The sequence below is a fragment of the Mauremys mutica genome, chromosome 22, assembly GCF_020497125.1.
Source record: "Mauremys mutica isolate MM-2020 ecotype Southern chromosome 22, ASM2049712v1, whole genome shotgun sequence".
NCBI classification, from domain to species: Eukaryota; Metazoa; Chordata; order Testudines; family Geoemydidae; genus Mauremys; species Mauremys mutica.
In genome coordinates, this window is record NC_059093.1 from 21,531,791 (window position 1) to 21,547,460 (window position 15,670).

General features: G+C 57.2%; 2 non-coding genes across 2 annotated transcripts; one reads left to right on the forward strand and one right to left on the reverse strand.

Annotated features, from left to right (window-relative positions):
* Window positions 1-4,741: 4,741 nt before the first annotated feature.
* On the forward strand, window positions 4,742-4,926 carry LOC123354985. Its single transcript, XR_006574988.1, has one exon. It is a non-coding gene; the product is annotated as a U2 spliceosomal RNA (small nuclear RNA).
* A 9,378-nt stretch (window positions 4,927-14,304) lies between these two features.
* On the reverse strand, window positions 14,305-14,377 carry TRNAK-UUU. The gene has a single exon. It is a non-coding gene; the product is annotated as a tRNA-Lys (tRNA).
* Between the last annotated feature and the right edge of the window lie 1,293 nt (window positions 14,378-15,670).

A 15,670-nucleotide genomic window follows, 5' to 3' on the forward strand; every position in this document is an offset into this window, starting at 1 on the left:
CCCCCGCGAACGTGCCGCTCCAGACCCCGCGAGACCTGACCGCCGACCGCCCCAACTGCCAAGAGACGCCTCCCCTGTCCTCCTGCGCTCACCGACCACACTCCCCGCACCCCAGGAGCCCCAGCCGCTGCGAGATGACCCCCCCCTGTTCTCCTGCAATGGCCAGACACGCCTCCTGCACCCCAGGAGCCCCAGCCGCTGCGAGATGACTCCCCTGTTTTTCTGCGATGGCTGGACACGCCTCCTGCACCCCAGGAGCCCCAGCCGCTGCGATATGACTCCCCCATCCTCCTACGGCCATCGGACACGCCTCCTGCACCCCAGCAACCCCCGCCGCCGAGGGGCAACCCCCTGCAGGACACCCACACCTCCCAGGAACTCCAGACACTGGGAGGAACCCCAAGTACTCCCGGGACACAGCTACTGCTGGAGGACGCCCCCCCACCCACCAGCCATGTGACGGAGGATGACCAGGAGGGCCCTAACGCTCCACAAAATGGCTGCTCCACCCCAGACACCGTCTACCTCCAATACCCCCTCACCACAGACGCGCTCATCTGCCCCGTCTGCCTGCTGTCTCGACGCTTTCCTCGCCTCGGAGGGCTCACCAGACACCTGAGGAGATGCCACGGCCGGTCCACCGCCTTCAGCTGCGCCCTCTGCAGCCTGCCCTTCGAGTCTCAGAAGAAATGCAAGGCGCACCAGGCCAGCTGCAAGAAGGTCCGCACAACAACAACTCCGGTTCCGGTCCCCCGCCACCCTGTGCCCCAGCCCACTACTCCTGCGCCAAAAAGAGGCAGAGCGACCCTGCCGACTGCCGCCCAGAAACCCACTCCAGCCCCTGAGCTGGTGGACCAGGGCACTGCCGCCAAAACGACGACTACCGCAACGGGAAACATCGACTGAGCCCCTACCAACTGGAATCCCTTCACATCCACTCAAGTCGCCCGGAAGCTCTCTGAACTAAGGCGTCTCAGTGCCCCCTGCAACCAATATGACCCCGCCCCAAGAAGGGCCAGCGCTCCGCCACGTGTGGCCACCCGAGACCCTGCCGCCAGAGGCACCAGTGCTGGCTACCGGCACACCCTGTGGGCACCAGCCACAAGGGTCACCAACGCAACTCCTCGGCCTGCCCTGCGAACCTCACCCACCGGAGGAGCAGGGACCACTCCTCAGACCGCCCCACACACTGCTACCGCTGAAGGCCCCACCGCTACGACCAGACCACAGCACCAGACCCCCATCGCCAGACAGACCGGCACGGCCCCAAGAGAAGCCAGGCCAACCCCGACCACCAGACGGTCACACGCTCCCACAGCAACCCCTCGGACGACGGCTGCAGGCGGAAGTCCAGGCACCACCCCTACACCCACCGATCCGAACCAAGCCACGCCATCAACCAGCAATGCTAATACCCCTCCGGCGCCTATGCCTCAGGGGCCGACCGAGTGGTCCCCCGAGCCGCAAACGAGGCTACCCGTCGACCAAACTGCAAACACACTACCCACGCAGGCCGAGGACCACGAGGACCGGCGGTCGACGACTAGGCCAACCACGCCCTGGCAGGCCACCTGGATCGAGAAGCTCCAAGCAGCAGCCTCCTTTGAGGAATTCGACCTTCTCGTCGACAGGCTCACCCACGAGCTGTCGGCAGAGATTGCCTCCAAGAGGACGCCTAACCAGGAGACCACCCAGCCTGCCTTCAGACGACCTGCCCCGAATCGCGGCACCTCCACCAGAGGAACCGGAAGAAGGAATGCCAGCCATCACTACAACCCGGCAGCAGCTTCAAGGATCCAGAAGCTGTACAGATCAAACCGCCTCAAGGCCGTAAGAGAGGCCCTCAACGGCCCCCCGTCATACTGCATGATCCCGCCCGAACGCCTCTACCGCTACTTCCTCGGAGTATTCGGCGGCACACCCAGGAACGACGCGCAGCGCCCGGAGTGCCTTCGTCCGCTGCCCCGCGTCACCAACGCAGATGGCCTAGAGGCTGACTTCACTCCGAAAGAGGTGACGGCGAGACTCTCCAGAACCAAAAACACCACGCCCGGAAAAGATGGCATCCCCTACAGCCTCCTCAAGAAGCGAGACCCCGGCTGCCTCGTGCTCTCCGGCATCTTTAATTTGTGTCGGCGCTTTGGCCGGTCTCCCACCTCCTGGAAGAAGGCCATGACGGTCCTGATACATAAGAAGGGCGAGCGAGACGACCCCAGAAACTGGAGACCCATCTCCCTCTGCTCTGCGATGTACAAGCTATACGCCAGCTGCCTGGCAGCCAGAATCACGGAGTGGGCGACGACCGGGGGAGCCATCAGCCCGGCCCAGAAGGGCTTCATGCCGTCTGAGGGGTGCTACGAACACAACTTCCTGCTCCAGACCGTCCTCCAGACGACCAAGAGGGCGCGGAAACAGTGCGCGATAGTGTGGCTCGACCTGACCAACGTCTTCGGGTCCATCCCCCACCACCACATCTTTAGCACACTATGGGAGTTCGGGATGCCGGAGACCTTCCTTCACCTGATCCGGGAACTCTACGAGGGCTGCAGCACCACCATCCGCTCGGTGGAAGGGGAGACAGCCGAGATCCCCATCTGCAGCGGCGTGAAGCAGGGCTGCCCCTTCAGCCCCATCATCTTCAACCTCGCCATTGAGCCGCTCCTGCGGGCGATCTCCGATGGCACCGACGGCTTCGACCTACACGGCGAGAGGGTGAGCATCTTGGCCTACGCGGACGACCTGGTCCTGACCGCAGACGACCCCGAGAGGCTCCAGGGCATGCTCGACACCATCGGGAGAGCCGCGGACTGGACAGGACTCTGCTTCAACGCCAAGAAGTGCGCATCCCTCCACGTTGACGGGAGCAAGAGGGACTCGGTGCTGACGACAGAGTTCCTCGTCCAGGGCGAGCCCATCATTCCCCTGGTGGAGGGGCAGGCTTACCAGCACCTCGGCACGCCGACGGGCTTCCGCGTCCGGCAGACCCCCGAGGACACCATCCGGGAGATCCTGCAGGACGCCGCCAAGATCGACGCATCCCTGCTGGCGCCATGGCAAAAAATCAACGCCCTCAACACCTTCCTGATCCCCCGCATCGCTTTTGTCCTGAGAGGGTCTGCCGTGGCAAAGGTGCCCCTCAACAAAGCGGACAACATCATCCGGCAGCTGGTGAAGAAGTGGCTGTCCTTACCCCAAAGAGCCAGCAACGAGCTCGTCTATATCGTCCATCTGCACGGGGGCGCCAACGTCCCCCGCATGGGAGACCTCTGCGACATTGCGGTCGTCACGCACGCCTTTCGCCTCCTGACGTGCCCGGATGCCACAGTTAAGAACATCGCGACGACCGCCCTGCGCGCCGCCACCGCGAGGTGAATCGGCAGACCCCCCTCCGACCAAGACGTGGCCACCTTCCTGAGCGGCTCCCTGGATGGAGAATTCGGCCCGTTCAGGGGCGACGTCGCCTCGCTGTGGACCCGCGCCCGCAACGCCACCCGCCGACTGGGAAAGCGACTGGGCTGCCGCTGGATATGGAGCGAAGATCGGCGGGATCTAGGAGTCCTGATACCGCAGATCGGGATGGAGGACAACACTATCGTCAGCCCTGGAGCCAGAGGCATGCTGGAGAGGTCGCTGAAGGCCGCCATCCGCGCGCTCTCTGTGGACACCCTGAAGAAAAAGCCGGACCAGGGCAAGGCTTTCGAGGTCACCAGCAAGTGGGACTCCAGCAACCACTTCCTCCCCTCAGGCAGCTTCATCCGTTTCGCCGACTGGCGGTTCATACACCGCGCCCGGCTGAACTGTGTCCCCCTCAACGGAGCCATCCGCCACGGGAACCCGGACAAACGCTGCCGGAGGTGCGGGTACGCCATGGAGACCTTGCCCCACGTCCTGTGCAGCTGCAGGCCCCACGGCAGAGCCTGGCAGCTGCGCCACAACGCCGTCCAGGACCGCCTGGTGAAGGCCATCGCCCCGCACCTGGGAGAGATCGCTGTCAATCGCGCCATCCCCGGCACCGACAGCCCGCTGCGCCCGGACATCGTCATCACGGATGAGGACCGGAAAAAGATCATCCTCGTCGACGTGACGATCCTGTTCGAGAATAGGACCACGGCCTTCTGCCAAGCCCGAGCCCGCAAACTCGAAAAGTATGCTCCCCTGGCTGACACCCTGCGAGCAAAGGGCTATGAGGTCTACACCGATGCTCTGATCGTTGGGGCCTTGGGTGCCTGGGACCCCCTTAATGAGTGCGTGCTGCGGACCTGTGGGGTGGGCCGTCGCTACGCGCAGCTCATGAGACGCCTAATGGTCTCGGACGCTATTCGGTGGTCCAGAGACATTTACACAGAGCACGTCACCGGCCACCGTCAATACCAAGAGTGAGCCGGCGTGACTCCACGCACCCACAAGGGGGAAGAGACCTGTAAACTTCGCCTGTTGGACTTTATCCCTTGAGCCCTGAACCAGCCAAACTGAACTCTGCCCTGTGAGGGGCACCCTATCACCATTACCCAGTCCGCTCATTTATTCATGCCCACGACTATCCGTAACCTGTTTGTATGAGTGATGTGCCCTCACTGCTTGCTGGCTGTACCTTGAACCCACCCACCATATACCCCGCATTGGGGACATGACAGACTGTGTATATGTATATGCTGTCCAATACCCAAACGCTAACATCCCCCTACAACCTGTATGTTAGCCCAATGACACAATAACTGACGCTTCAAACACTTTGTATAGTTTATTTTTAAATATTCTCTAATAAACTTTAAATCTGTTCTTATCAGTTTAATATCTGATAAGTCCTTTATTTAAGGACTGTATATTAAATTGATTTTTGAAACAAGGGGATGGAATAGGAGCTTGCTCTGTCCACCCCATGCATTGACCTGGTATTGCACTATTTCCAGGACCAGTGCCTCTCCTTTTGGGGAGAATTGTGTGGTTAAAAAAGCAGAATAAGATTCACTCTAAAGATGCTGATTTGAGAAGATTTTTTTTAAGTAGTTGGAAAATCAGGTCTCTTTAGCACTTAGGTTCTTCATAACAACATATTGTTAAAATTCCTTGGGAGTGTTTTCTGAGTCTACAGCTGTGAGTTTCTTTGTCTTGCTGGAAAATTGTTTTAAAAGCTGAGATTCTTCTGTTTGCTGTGAGTTTTTTCAACAATATGAGGGACGAATGCTTTCCAGACTGAGGGTCTGTTTGGGAGATGGTTGGGGGTGGGGGTGGGGGGGGAACACAGATTGGTAATATTCGAGGTCACATGTATATCAATAACTAGATGAGTTACACAGACTTCTCCCCACCCAGCCTACGTTCCATGTATCTTGACTGAGCCTGCCGCCCACCATCCCAGAGCAGAAGCCTGAAGCCTGAGCCCCACCGCACGTGGGGAGGAGGGGAACTCCAGCTGGTTGCCTGCTCCTGCAGTGTTTGTGACTCCGGAAGAGGGTAGGGACCAGCCCCTGCAGGCAGTCGGGGGGAAGAGCCACTGCTTTGCTGCCCCTGACTCCCCCTCAATTACAGCCCGGGAGGCTGTGGCCACAATAAAAGCCCCTGGTGGCCACATTTGAGAAATGTTGGAGCCTCACAGTAAACAAATCCCATCAGGTTTGTCACACCCTGTCCCCCACCCTGGGGATTTCCTGCCCTCTCCCACCCAGACCAACCTCCCTGGAAGTTCCCACCCCCTATGTATTTACTGCCTTTTCTCTCTGCCAAGGGAACCCGCCAGCAACTCCCTGATAATCCCTCCCTCACCTGGCTCCACGGCAGCCATTTCCCTTCCCCTGCCCCTGGGAGGACGGAATGAGCTGGAGCAAAACATGGATGTTGCGCTGCAGCCTGTTAGGGCAAAAAGGGCAACTGGGGACATGTCAGAACAGGAAATAATTTCCCAGCACAATTCCCCCCAGGCTCTTTCCCTGCACACGGATATTCTAGCTTGTCCTGCATGGGACAGAAACATCCAAATCTAGGGCTGTCAATTAATCGCAGATAACTTACGCAATTAACTTTAAAAAAATCATGATTAATCTCAGTTTTAATCACACCGTTAATAGAATACCAGTTGAAATTTATTATATTTTGTTCTTCTACATATTCAGATATATTGATTTCAATTACAACATAGAATACGAAGTGTACAGTGCTCACTATATATAGTTATATTACAAATATTTACACTGTAAAATATAAAGTACTGTAGTGCAATCTCTTTATTATTGAAGTGCAACTTGCATATGTAGATGTTGTTGTTGTTGCATAAGTGCTCTCAAAACCAAAACAATGTAAAACTTTAGAGTCCAGTCAGTCCTACTTCTTGTTCAGCCAATCGCTAAGACAAACAAGTTTGTTTACATTTACTGGAGATAATGCTGCCCGTGTCTTATATACGTCACCTAAAAGTGAGAACAGGCTCTCTCATGGCACTTTTGTAGCCAGCGTTGCAAGGTATTAACGTGCCAGATATGCTAACATCCATATGCCTTCATACTTCAACCACCATTCCAGAGGACATGCTTCCATGCTGATAACGCTCGTTAAAAAAATAATGCATTAATTTGTGACTGAAGACCTTGATGAAGAACTGTATGTCCCCTGCTCCATGGTTTTATCCGCATTCTGCCATATATTTCGTTTTATGGCAGTCTTGGGTGATGCCCCAGCACATGTTGTTCACTTTAAGAACACTTTCACTGCAAATTTGACAAAACACAAAGAAGGTATAACATGAGATTTCTAGAGATAGCTACAGCGCTCGACCCAAGGTTTAAGAATCTGAAGAGCCTTCCAAAATCCAAGAGGGACGAGGTGTGAAACATGTTGTCAGAAGTCCTCAAAGAGCAACACTCTGATGCAGACACTGCAGAACCTGAACCACTAGACAGGAAAATCAATCTTTGGTTGGTGGCATCTGACTCAGATGAGGAATATGAAGGTACTTTGGATCGTTATCGAGCAGTACCTGTCATCAGCATGGAAGCATGTCCCTGGCCTCTGATTGCTAGAAGCTGGGAGGGGAGAACAGGGGCTGGAGCTCTCCATGGCCGCCTGGTCTGGTCACTCCCTCTGCAGCCCATAGCCAGGGCCAGCCTTAGGGGTGGGTGCCACCAGGGAATTGCCCAGGGGTACCATGGTCAAGGGCGGTGCTGTACGGTGGCAGAGAGGCGTGTGCTGCCGGTGTAAAGTCAGAAACTGCTCCCGGCTGGCAGGGGAGTGCTGCTTGGGGTGGTGCCCAGATTTCTCCCTGCTCCCTCCCGGCATAGGAACATGGGGGGAGGGAGGGGGAGAGAAGGGGGAGAGAGCGGTGATGAGCGGCTACTGCTCCCCCCAATGTTCCTCCGTGCCCCCCTAGGGGGCTGTGAGGGGGGAGCAAGGAGCAACATCAGGGCTCCCTGCATCCAGGTCACCTTCCCCACCTGGGCTGCATAAGTGGAGGACAGAGGGAGCAAAAAGCCTTTGTGAGCTCAGCATACACAAGCCAGGTAAAGATTAACACGCACACCCAGCCCAGCCAAAGTGGGAGCTTCTCCCACTTCCCGGCCACAGGCCCACGGGTCTCATGGATGGAGGAGTTTGGTGGGCTGTGGGGGCCCCTGAAGGACTAGCTCAGCGTGTGAATGAGTGACTGGGATGTATGTGGGGGCCGGACTGCGGGTTGGGGTGTCCAGGGGGACCCATGGGAAGGGACTAGGGGGATTAGGGATCGAGGAGGGTGGGGTTACCAAGGTACATTGTGGGAATGTGGGATTTAGAGAGCCCAGAGTGGATGGGTGGGGGCGGGTTGGAGACCCCACAGTGGCTGAAAAGGGGAACCCGGCAGGTTGGGGGGCAGCAGAGATTGGAGATGAGGAACCTCACACCCTGGGGATGGACTGGGGGAGGGGGGGGATGGGAAAGTGGGGCCCAGCCATGGAGAAATGGGCTGGAGGCAATTAGGGGCGGGGCGCTGAGGGGGGAGAGGGAGGAAGAGGAGGAAGGGGGGTGGGGTGAGAGGAGGCGGTCGGGGGCAGGGTGGTGGGGAGGCTGAAGGGGCAGAGCGGACAGGGTGGGGGAGGGGACGCTGGGGGCGGGGCTGGCGGGAGGGTCACAGCGGGGGGGGGAGGGGTGAAGCCCTTTCACTCCGCGCTGCCTCTGCCCGGCATTCGAATCCCAACGGCCGCAGCGCACGCCCAGGGAGGGGGGGGCAGCGAAGCCTCGGGGCGAGTGAACCGGGGCCTCCCCCCACGCGCCGAGTCTCTGTCCCGCGCTCTCTCCGCCAATCAGGGAGCGGGGAGGGGCGCGGCGAAGTGACGAGTTACGGCCCCTCCTCCAATAGAGGCCGCGTGTGAGAGAGAGAGAGAGAGAACTACGCTTCCCAGAGTGCACCGGGAGGGGGCGTTGTCTGAGCAACTGTCCGTCACTTCCGCTCTGAGACGAGCCAGGAACTACAACTCCCAGCCTGCCCCGGGGCGCCTCCGTCCTCTCCAGCCCGGGTAAGGGCGGGTCCCTGGGTCAACCTGACACCTCCCCCCCATGCAACTCCTCATCCCCGCCCCGCCCCCCAGAGAGCCCCGGCCCCGCCCCCGCCCCCCCCCCCCCGTGCAGGGTATGACGCTGCCCCGCGCAGGAACGTGCTGCGCCGCTTCGCCCCTTTTCCCCCCGCACAAAGCGGCTGGTCGGGGCGGGGGCGGGGCCGGGTCTGCCCGGGGGCTGGATCCACGTGTTCCCGGCGCCCCTACGTGTCACCCCCCCAACTTCCCCCAGCCCCGCCCCCCTCCCCGGGTGAGCCTGGCTCCAAAGCCACGCCCGGTTGCTGCGCTGTGCCGGGTTGTGATGGGAAATTGTCCAAGCTGGCCCAGGAGAGACGTGTGTGTCCCTGCTGCCCCCTGCTGGTGGGGCTGAGCCCTGCTCGTGTGTGTGTGTGTGTGTGTGTGTGTGTGTGTGTGTGACACTGTTTGTATCAGTGTGTTGCTGGCTAACCAGTAGGAAATGGCTTAGCACGATTTTGTATCCTGCAGCAAGTGAGTGACTGACGCACACTGACGCACAAAGACACTCACACAATCCCAAGAACACTCACACACAACACACCCAGAGGGACATGCTAGCTCAACCCCCAAAGAGAGAAACAATCACATCCCCAGCCGCACTCACAATCACCCCCCCACACCATAATATTTGCAATCGTGCTCAGAGACACAACCGCACACAGTTCACTCCCACTGCTCCAAATACAAGGACCTCCTGCCCCACACAGCATGTGCCAAGGCCTGTGGAACTCACTGCCACTGGACAGCTACCAATGAGAATGATCCCCTCATGCTGGATCATCTGCTTGGCCCCCTGCCCCCTCTCGGGGTGCGCTGTGCGGCGTGGCTGGGGATTGTGCAATGGCCCAGCACCAGGCAACGCAGAACAGACACCACACGCCCTGCCCCACCTCACCTGAGCTGCTCTCCAGGTGCATCGGAGTCCAGTGCCCCACACCTGGGCCCTCCTGCCCCAGAGGGGGTGAGCTGCAGCCCCTGCCACACTCTGCAGAGGGGAGAAGGGTCAGGCCAGCCAGCCGTTGTAAGATGGGGAAATCACCATCGGGGTCAACGGTATGGGGGCTGTGACATACAGAGAAACAGTTGTCGCGCTGGCAGAGGGCAGCAGAGCACACACACAATTGCAAACATACACGAACACATGCATGAATCCAGCCACACACACACAATTGCTAATATACACAAACACCCGCACAAATCCAGCCAACACCAACACAAGCCTGGGAGCCAGGGGAGCAGAGCAGGCTGAGGCTGGGTCACTCCACTTCCCGCAGGAAGTAGCCAGCCCCCCTGGTCCCACGATGGCCTGGGACCAGCCCCCTTCTGCTTCCCCCCACGCAGGCCTGGGGCCCCAGCCTGCTCTGCTCCCCTGGCTCCCAAGCTTGGCGGGGGGGGACCGCCCCACAGTACTCGCCGGTGGCGTGGCTGGGAGCCAGGGGAATGGACCAGGCTGGGGCTGGGTCACTCCACTTACCATGCAGTGAGTTCAGGGGCGGGGGCCAAGAGGAAGAGCCAGGCAGCCCCCCTGCAGCAGCTCCCCACCCCAGCTCACCTCCGCTCCGCCTTCTCCCCTGAGCACGCCGGCGCCGCTCCACTTCTCCCGCCTCCCAGGCTTGCGGTGCCAATCAGCTGTTTAGTGCAGCAAGCCTGGGAGGGGAGGAGAATCAGAGCAGGGGCGGCGTGCTCAGGGGAGAAGATGGAGCAGAGGTGAGCTGGGACAGGGAGCGGTGCCCCTGCACACACCCCCCCACCCCCGTTACTTGCTGTGGGCAGCCCTCCCCCCGCACCTCCCCCAGCCCCCTGCCCCAGCTCACCTCCACTCCCCCGCCTCCCCTGAGTGCGATTTTTGGTGCCCCCAACCACTTGGCACCCTGGGCGGCCGACTAGTTGGCCTAGTGGTTGCACCGGCCCTGGCCACTGCCTGTCAGCAGGATTCCTCCTCCTCCTCCTCAGGGAGATTAAATCTCTGCACCTAGACAGCCGGTCCGTCCGCTGCACCCCAATCCCCCATGGCTGAGCCTCCCTGCCAAAGCCCTGCACCTGGCTCCAGAGAATTAAGTCTCACATCTCACTGGGAACTCGAATTCTTGTGCCCAGAGAGTCTCGGCCCCCCACAGTAGCTGACCTGAGAAACACAGTGTCTGCAAAAGCAGCAAAGAGTCGTGTGGCACCTCACAGACTAACAGATGTATTGGAGCATGAGCTTTCGTGGGTGAACTCCCACTTCGTCGGATGCGTCAGTGTCTGCCTTTTCCAAAAAAGTGCCTGGAGGACCTTTTCCTATGTGATCACGTGGCCTAATGGATAAGGCGTCTGACTTCAGATCAGGCGATTGAGGGTTCGAGTCCCTTTGTGGTTGTGCTTGTGCAGTTTTACCTTTGGGCTGAAAGTCCTGCTCCCTTCAAGGCTGGAACCTCTTCTTGGCCACTCAGGCCAATGCTCTGGCTTCAGCTAGAGCCCCGGGAAGGAGTTGGGGGTTGGGTGTCACAAAGGCTGGGGCATGAGCCCCAGGTGCTTCCAGTCTCACCTTTGCCCTTCCTGACTTGCCAGAGAAAATGGGTGGCTGCCCGGGCTAGCGTGTGGAGCAGTTTCCCTCTTCCAAATGTGCACCTGTCCCTGTGCTGGAGGGGGTTTGCTACATGGAGCCTGGGTGTTTCTCTGCTTCTCGCCAGCTGGGAAAAAATCTCCTGCCCCACTGCCAAAGTGAGCATGGAGAGTGGGAACAGTAAGAGGCGCCACCAGGGGGGCTGGCCCTGCTTTCCTACCTTCTTCTGATGTTGGCCACAAAGCATCAGCAGCCTTCCCACATGCTGGTCTGCGGTTGGCCTTCAGTGGGGTTTGGCATGGCAGGGAGCAGCCTGGCTGGGTGTTTTTGTGCCTGTCTGAAGGCCACACCTAGGCATGGTCCTGCCCTTCTCTGGCCCTGACCTCAGTTGTTCTGTGGCTTTTAAGCCTTCCCTTGGAGCCGTCAGCACCAGCCGCCTCTGCTCTAGGTGCCCAGAGGAGGAGAGGTGCTGGGCTCTGTGACGAAGTGGGGGATTTTCTTAGGGTTTTCTGTGTTTTCCAGTGGGTTGCATGCACAGGGAGTGGGACTCAGTGTCCCCAGGTGTTACTGGTTTAACGAGGTGAGGGGAGAGGGAGTTTGTTGTTACAGAGGATCAGAGAGGGACTTGGGACCCCGGCTGATGGCCTGGAGGATGGAGACCCCAGCGACTGGTGACCCAGAGACCCAGCTCAGGAGTCACAGCCAGTTCTGGCCAGTGAGAGGACAATGGGCTGCGGGGAGAGGACCCCGTGACCAACCTGTTCCAGCCAGAGGAGGACAGAGAGGGGAGGAGGCCCAGGCAACCCTGTTTACCTGGAGAAAAGACAATGGACAGAGGCGGGGCCTGGGACTGGGGATATCGGAGGCCTAGCTGGGAAGCAGGGGGGCTCTGGGCTGGCGAGGGGAAGCAGGCAGAGCCCACCTGGCTGCAGGGGGACTGGGATGTGCTGGGCTGAGGGAGGCCAGGCCTGAGGCCCTGAGAGTTTCTTGTGCTGTGTTCAACTCTCAATAAACCCTCCTGTTTTATGCTGGCTGAGAGTCACTCCGGTCTAGAGAACAGGGTTGCATGAACCCCTTCGGGGGTGAGGAGGCCCAGGGGATCCAGAGCGCATGGATTCCCTGAGGGGGCCCACGGCGAGAGACAGACGTGCTAAGGCTCAGAGAGGTGCGGCTCCAGGAGGTGGAGGGGCTTGACCCCGAGAGAGAGAGGACCCCCGAGAAGGGCTGTCTCACTGAAAGGGGCACCCCCCATGGACCGCACAGGGCCAAGAGTGGGCACGATCTGTGAGTCCGTGACAGGCAGTGACATCACAAAGGCCTTTTGCAGGACCTCAGACTATTGGTCAAAGGTGGTGGGGAGGTGGTGACCTCACAGAGAGATGCTGACATCAGCCAGGCAGGACAGGGGCGAGGGGCCAGGGAAACCTCAGAGACCCCTGTGGCTTTGCTTCAGCAAGTCTCCTTCTCCAGGTCTCTCTTTGAGGACTGAGAGAGTATTCGGGTTCACGGACGTGAGTGCCAGGAGGAACCTCTTTCGAGTTTTCTCCTTCCCTTTTAGTGATTTTACTAGAAAACATCCGTCCCTGTTTAGAAGGTAAGAGCCTCTGCTAGGGAAGGGGTGTCCTGGGGGTGTCACAGTTCGGATGCCAGTGGCCCCCCCATGTAAGGAAGTTCCTGCTACCCTGCTCTGTGTTCGCAGTACGGGAGAGAGCAGCATCCACGGCAGTGATTTGCTCCTGGCTGCCGGAGCAGAGCAGCAGGCTCAGAACTTCCCAGAGCTATGAAAGGGGAGGGGCCCATGGCTCTGTAGCAGGAATGCAGGGCAAGCGAGTTCACGGCGGGCATTGTGGGATACTGGAGGAGGCCAGTTATGGTGATATAATGAACAGCAGCGTCTACACTGACACTCTGTCACTTTAAGTTTGCTGCAAAAAGCTCATCAAAGTGGTTTTATTTGGTCACCAAAACAGGGCAGTTTTGTCACCAGATGTGGCATTGCAGTGCCAACCGAGGGAGCATAGTGTGTTTTTCACACACCTGAGCAATATAATTCTGCTGAAATAACTTTGTAGTGCAGACCTGGCCAAAGATTCACACACACACACAGCGCTTGCAAGAAAAACCTCACCTGCTGCTCTGCTTTGTGGGGCCCAGGTGGGGATGCAGGGAGTCAGGTGTGAGCAGATGCTGTACCTTAGTCACAGGCAGGCACCCTGGTTTAGCTGGTTAAAGTACCTGTTTTGTAAACAGGAGATGCTGGGTTCAACTCCCAGTGGTGCCTTGTTGAGATGCTTTTAGAACACCTGGTATTGGCTACTGTCAGAAGACAAATACAGAGCTAGATGAACCTTTGGTCTAGCCCAGTGTGGTTTTTCTTATGGTTTAAATTACACTCGCAGGCACTGATAATAGAGTTACTGAAAGTTTGGGAGTTAAGAGCTGATAGGTCAGTGGTCCAAGCCCCTTGCAGGTGACCCCCTCCCTCTGGGACAGGGACAGGTCTGAGCTCTTGCACCAAATGCTTATTGTGGCTGCCAGAATCTGGGGGCAGCTCATTTAGTTTGCACCCAGGGTTGAGTCCTTGATTCACACATCAAGGATAACAACCCTTTGTTTCTCCTGCCCCAATAACATGGAGACTGGGAATCCTACACCAGCCACAAGTGATCATTTCGGCAAGCAACCCAAGCTATTTCCAACATACTGTAAAATCCACATGCAGACTCATACACGAAACCTTGCAAGAAAATCTTCCTGAGGGGGTCTGAAGCACCTGCTGCTCGAGGGAAGGAGGGAGCTGTGGGTTGGGATTGAGGAGCAGTGTGAGGAGGAGGGGCCTGTGGGTTGGGATTGAGGGGCACTGGGAATAGGAGGGGGCTGTGGGTTGGGATTGAGGAGAAGGCTCCAGTTGGGAGTGAGGGGCACTGGGAGTAGAGGGGACATGGGTTTGGGCTGAAGAGCATCTTCATTTGGGGATCCAGCAGGTGATTCTAATTCCTTAGGGATATTCTGTGTGTTTGTGTGTGCAGGGGAGGAACATGCTCTATGCCCAGAGGCCTTTATTCCTCCAGGCTGCAAGGACAGAGGGGATGTCAAAGAGTTGTTCCTTCAATCCCCCCCACAGAAAGGCCCTTCTTAGGAAAGGAAAATCCTGAAGAGAAAGAGTAACACCAAAGAAGACTCCAGAAAGACAGATTTTTACAATCATAGTGAGAAGTTTATCACCTGACCAGGGCCTTGAACCCTGGACCCTCAGATTAAAAGTCTGATGCTCTGCCAACTGAGCTAGCCAGGCTCACATAGGAAAAGTGCAGGTTGGTGCAGAGGTGAAGCTAGTCAAGAAAAAGCGAGATGGCCACAATAGGGGAAACCTGCTGCTCGTTCTCTCTTCCCAGCCCTGGCCTGGCCTGGTATTAGTGCAGGTTAAAAAGATGGGAAAATATTGGCATCTATCAGACTTTCATAGCTGTACAAGACTCAGGCACAATACAGAGTGTCCATCACCATCATCATTTCGAAGGGATAATGATAATGATGGGAAGGTTCACAACTGACTCAGCAGTTGCATACAAAGGTGCACGTTTGGCAGTTACATTGGGAAATTCTGGCTCCTTCTCAGGCTCAGGTTGGCCACCCCGGTCTAGATGTAGAAGTTACAACATTTAAACTTGAAAGAGGGGCCAATTTCCCCATCATTTCACACCTTTACATCCAAACACGATGACTTTCTGAATGAACCCTCCTCGTTCAGCCAGAAGATCTTGGGGTGGTTGTAGGAGTCACTGGATAAAATTCTCTGGATTCTGTTCTGAATCAGGTCAGAGCAGAGGTACCTAATGATCTAATCTGTCTGTAAAATCTATATATCAACACCAAATATGGTGTGAAATTAATCCTCAGAAATGGCTGTTCCCCACCCAGACCCCAGGAAAGGGCTCCCCAAGGAAGGGGGCTGTTGAGGAAGGAAAGAAGAAAGATGGACATATAGCAAAGAAAGGGGATACATAGCTCAGTGGTGGGGGATGCATAGTTCAGTGGTTTGAGCATTGCCCTGCTAAACCCAGGATTGTGAGTTCAATCTTTGCAGGGGCCACTTAGAAAAATGTCCTTCTCTCCCTGGAGGGATTGGGCTCTGCCCTTTGGACAGAAAGGAAGGAAATAGCCACATGACAGCAGCAGAACCTAAGAAATGAAACACAACAGGCTTCTGAGCACATTGCTTCTGAACAGTAAATGAACCTGACTCCCGTATCATGAAAAGCCAAAAAGCTGTTTCTTTCTATGCCCAGGAGAAAAGAGTTCCAATCATTCCTGCCTGTTTACTTTTGAATTATTTTACATTATAAAGAAAATTGTAACAAAATTAGTCTGAACTTGAGCTGCCTGTTATTAAAAGTTGGTTCCCAATTCAGTTCCAACTGCCCTGCTAGAAACACCCCCAGGTCCCTGCTCACCCCAGGAACTGGAAAAAGAGAAACCCCCACTGGGCACTGCCCTTGGCGCCAGGCTGCTGTCCTGGGGTGCAGGTGGGGACTGATTGTTTGCTGCTGGGGAGGGAGCCAGTAGAGGCCTCTGGTGCTCTGCTCCT